This window comes from Ursus maritimus, unplaced genomic scaffold, assembly GCF_017311325.1.
Source record: "Ursus maritimus isolate PB19 unplaced genomic scaffold, ASM1731132v1 scaffold_25, whole genome shotgun sequence".
NCBI lineage: Eukaryota > Metazoa > Chordata > Mammalia > Carnivora > Ursidae > Ursus > Ursus maritimus.
Genome location: NW_024425008.1, coordinates 7,988,551 through 7,993,973, shown reverse-complemented (window position 1 = coordinate 7,993,973; position 5,423 = coordinate 7,988,551). Strand labels below are relative to the sequence as shown.

The window sequence follows — 5,423 nt, the reverse complement described above, 5'->3', positions numbered from 1 at the left end:
CAGAAGTTCTCGTGATTTACCCAGTGCCGATCCCTAGCACAGAACAGGCCAGTCATGATGACGTCCGTGCCCAACTTCCCCTTCTAGCTGAGGCTGTCTCACCAATCGTACTCTGCAGGGAGCAATACCAGACTCTTCTTTGCTCAGGGATAACCACCGAAGGTCCAGGGATGGATGATTGACTCCAGGGTGGCCTTTCCACTGATAGGACCCTTGCTATACGTAGCCTGACTCAGAAAGATGAACTGGGTCAATGTAATTCCCAAGAGACATAAATAGAAGTTTCCAGGAAAGATCTAGTCAGAAGATAAATATACTGAAAGCTTCCGTAACTTAGAGAGGGTTGGGAAAATCTTAGGCACCGTGTCCACAGCCTGAAGACTTGAATACAGTGATCAGAAGAGGCAAATGAAACATATGGACAATGTGATAGATAGAATTACTGGTTCTGATTCTTTGCTCCTTTAAGGTAGTATCATACGCTCTCTTTTCTCTTCCCACCTCCCCTAGTTAATTCTCCAGCCTTTACTTTGGGTTTGGCTACAGAACTTGCTTTGGCTCAAGGAATGCTCGTGCGCATGATCCCAGGAGAGGTTTAGAATTTGCTTTTGCATTTGGATTTTCTCTTAGAGCCTGAGACAGAGCCATGAGAGAATATACCCTGGGTCTTTGCTGCCACTGCACCCTGAGTCTGAACATGAGCCAGGATCAGAATTTCCCCAGCCACCCGGAACCTGAGCCACCCTTTTCAACCTGACGACACACGATGAGAAATAAGTCGTTACTGTTGTATACCCCTGAGCTTCTGTGGTCGTCTCTCATCAGTAGCTGACTGATACAGGCAGAGCAAGGTGGATATACTGTCACAGAGAGAAGCTTCTATTTCCAACACTTCTATCTTGGAATTTTCCTGAACTTGGCAGTGCCCTCATTCCTCCTCCTGGGTTTTCATGGAGCTCTCTTCTTTTTTTTTTTTTTTTTTTTTTTTTTTTTTTGTTATTTGTGCGATAAACTCTTTTTTTAATGGTTTCATTAACACAAATATGACATGCACATAAACTGTCTATTCATTTTCCTTGCTGTGCAACCTGGCATTGGGATTGGCTACTCTGATGGCCAGCTGGGCTGCTCTCTCCACGATGGCTTTGTGGGTCTTGGAGGAGACACTGTGAGCAATCTCTTCACAGTGAGATTTGTTGCACATCGGCAGGATCGCAAGCTCCTTCACGTTGTGGACTAGGAACTTCCAGAAGCCACTGGGCAGCATGGGCTTTGTTTCCTTGTTGCTCCCGTAACTAACGCTGGGTGTCAAGATCTAGTCCTTGAATCTTCTGTGCACCCTCCTGGGTTTCTGCCAGTTGCATTTAATTTTGACTTATCAGTCTGGTGCCGGATCAACTTCTTGGTCCCCTTTTTAATGACCTTGGGCTTCACCAGAGGTCTGAGGGCAGCCATGATGCCGAGTAACAGATGGTCGCCCCCTCCGCAGGCAGCACCAAAGAAGAGGGTATAAACTCTTACCTTTATTCAAGAAAGTAGTCTTATGAGAGACAGATTCAGTTTGGGGGTCTACAGTTTCTACAATGTGGGGCCCTCCTTAAGGAACAGGACACCGAATTACAAATGCAAAATTAGGTGCTAAAGTGAACCCTTATTTATAATGACAAATAGGTCGCAACACATGGCTGGAGTTTAAAAATCTGAGCAGACTTTGTACTTCTGGCCAGATGGAGTAACTAGCACCAGACCAGCCTTCTTGCCATAAACAACAAAAAACTAGACAAAATATATGAACCTACTGTCTCCAACATCATCAGGCAACAAGCAACACAGGACCGATCCCCAAGAGAAGGGAAATAAATGAAATGAGCCACTATTATCTCTCATTAACATAGACGCAAAAATCCTTCTAAAATTCACAAATCACATTCAGCAATATATTAAAAAAATATGCTATGACAAAGTAAATGTAATTTTTCTCAGAAATGCAAGATTGAATGAAACGAGATGAAACCAGAGAGAGAGACAAACCATAAGAGACTCAATCTAGGAAAGAAACTGAGGGTTGCTGGAGGGGAGGGGGGTGAGGGGATGGGGTGGTTGGGTGATGGACATTGGGGAGGGTATGTGTTGTAGTGAGCGCTGGGTGTTATGTAGGACTGGTGAGTCACAGACCTGTATACCCCTGAAACAAATAATACATTATATGTTAATAATAAAACAAAAATCAATCAGTGTCATTCACCAAATTAACAGAATAAAGGTGGAAAAGCATATGATGATCTCATCCCAATAGACACAGAAACAGCAGTTGGCAAAATTCAACACCCATTCATGACTTTTTAAAAAATCTTGGTAAATTAGGAACATAAGCAAACTTTTTTTTTTAAGATTTATTTATTTATTTGAAAGAGAGAGCATGTGGAGGGAGGGGTAGAGGGAGAGGGAGGGAGAATCTCCAGCAGACTCCCCCTGACATGGGGCTCGATCCCGTGATCCTGAGATCATGACCTGAGATCATGACCTGAGCTGAAATCAAGAGTCAGATGCTTAACTAACTAAACACCCCCCAAGGTGCCCCATAAACAAACTCTATTAAAGTGTTTAAGGGTATATAATAAGAAAAGCCATAGATAAAATTATAATTAATGGCCAAAACCTGAATGTTTTCCCCCTCAACTTGGGAGAAAAATGCCAATGTAAAAAATATGAAGTAATTAAGAATAAATTCAAAAATTTGGGCAACATCTGCTCATCAAATTGACAGATTTTTGCTAAGAGACATTTTAAAAGATCCAGGTAAACGGAGAGATAGGCCACATTCATGGATTCAAAGGCTAACACCGGCAAGATTTCAGTTTTCCCTAAATTTGACCTATGCATTCCACACAATCCCTATCAAATTTCAGCAGCTTTTTTGCGGTAGTAACTGACAAACTGATTCTTAGGTATATGTGGATATTCAAAGGACATGTAAAAGCCCAATAACGTTTAAAAGAACAATTCTGAGGGTTTATACCACTTAATTTTAAGAACACTCAAAATTACAATTAATAAGATGTTGTGGTCTTGGTATAAAGCATGACAAAGGGATCAACAGAACAGAGCAGAAAATCTAGAAATAAACCCGCACTTAATAGGCCAACTGATTTTAGGCAAAGGTGCCAATGCAGTTGAATGGGGAAATTAAACTCTTTTCATCAAGAACTGCTTGATCCATTGAAAATCCATTATCAGGGAAAAAAATTGAACCTTGACTTCCTATCTCATACAAATAACACAAAATTCATTTGATGTGAATCAAGCACCAATGTAAAAGCCAAATTTATTATGCTTCTACAAGAAAACACAAGGGAATACCTATTCAACTTTAGGATAAATAATGATTTTCCGGAGAGGACAGAGAATGCACTTACCGAGAAACAGTAAATTGATAAATAACACTTCATAAAATTTAAACCTTTTGCTCATCAAAAGCACCATTAGAGGATGAATAGTCAAGATACAGACTAAAAGGAAATATTCACAATACATTTATCTGACAAAGGGCTTGTAATCAGAATATGTGAAGACCTTATACAACTCAATAATAAAGAGGAAGAGAACCCGCTTTTTAAAAATGGGCAAAAGGCTTGAACAAGCATCTCACAAAGGAAGACATACACGTGACCAGTCATTATGCGAACTTCATTAATCATCAGGGAAATACAAATTTAAAGTATCAACTATACACCCCACTTTTTAGATAAAGTTTCCCCATCTTGTTTGCGTCTTGTGAGCCTCCAAAAATATTCAGCAGGCTCTCCGAGATGTCACCCACAGAGCAAGGCTTGTACAGTTGCATAAAGTATGAGTTTTTTCTTTGCTCCCAAAGTCCAAGTTGTCACGTGCGCTTAACGCCATCGAACTATGAGACTCTGGAAGCTTGAAAGAATCAGAAATTCTGCAGATGAGCTTCTTCTTCATTATATTTCAAACCCTATTTCTCCTCTATTATTAACCACACACTTCTGGTCCTGGTGCCACAGATCATGTTCATATTGGGAATCCGTCTCTGGCTTGCACATTTGGTCGTAATGCCAGTTAAGTCAGTTAAATGAGAGGCAATTTTCCTGGAAGCTCTTCCTGCATTGGGTGAGCTAGTAATAGCTTAATGATATATGCAAGTAGCTGTGAATGACATACATTTATTTCACGAAACTAAAAATAAATGTGTCCTTAGCGCAACATCTTTTTAGCCAGATCCCAAAAATGTTCGCTGCCACCCCACTGTCACCTTGTACAGAAGGGGATGTGACAGAGGGGAAGTCAGATTGGAAAGAGACAGCAGTATTCACCAATTGTGGTTAAAATATATTACATTTACAAAAACATATGACCCTGTGAACACATTTTTGGCACCCCACCAAGGGCCTTGTAAAAAGCCTGACCATGTCTGAGAGGTCCTGAAATGTTGCCTTTGTTAGTTCATGGGGAATCTGCTACTGGATCTTACAGCAGACACCCACAATCTTGTTTGCAAAAACAACTCATTCTTCTCAAAAGTGCTCTTCTCTTCTTTGATGTGGTTCTAGCAGGACTTGCCATCTTCCTCCTGACTCCACCTCTCTGCATTCCCCCTTACTCTTGATTGTCTCATGGGTGAGCCAATCAGAGTAACGTCGCACATGCCCAGCATGAATGGTGTGGGGATAGTCACCTGACCCAAGTGGGGACAGTTAGAACTAAAGATTTGGAAGACTATCAGTCCTTCGATGGCAAAGCCGTGAGATGCCAGCAGACATCGTTGTCATCACCATCATCTTCGCCAAAATGTGCTGAGCACTCCATAGTATTTGCAGTACTATTTCTACTACTTTTATGCGGTAGGCTCCAATATCATCTGCATTATACAGATGGGAACACTGAGGCTTGAAGATGTCAAAAGACCTGCTGATGGAACGGAGCTAGCAAGTAGAAACACTGCAATTTGAGCCCCGGGCATATTGACATGAAGGCCCCCTGCTTCATCACTACTCTACATTACCTATTTGATTTCTGCTCTGGGAGGAGGCCGATCTGAGAGAGTGGAGCCCACGTGCGACAGGACACGAAGATGAGTAGGAGGTGTTCAGGCTCAGGTGCGTCCTTCCCTTCCTGGGCTGCGGTCCTGGGAATGTAGAAGAATTTGGGGTTACCTGTCACCCGCAATCAAATCTCTTCTCACGCTCTGTCAGGGTCTATGTGCAACAGGATAGGAGGAAGAAAAGATATGAACCTGTCGTGGGATCCTGATAACCCAAACATCGCCTTCCCTCCCAGCCATCCTTTACTTAACACATCTGATTACAAGATGCTGATTTCCATTTGCTAGCTTCCTGTGGATCTTCTTCAGCGTCTGACCCCGCTCGCTGTCCAGCACGCAGGGACCCATGAATTAACAA

At 42.1% G+C, this 5,423-nt stretch overlaps 1 pseudogene; it reads right to left on the bottom strand.

Annotated features, from left to right (window-relative positions):
- Positions 1 to 752: 752 nt before the first annotated feature.
- LOC121105180 lies at positions 753 to 1,471 on the bottom strand (annotated as a pseudogene).
- Positions 1,472 to 5,423: the final 3,952 nt, after the last annotated feature.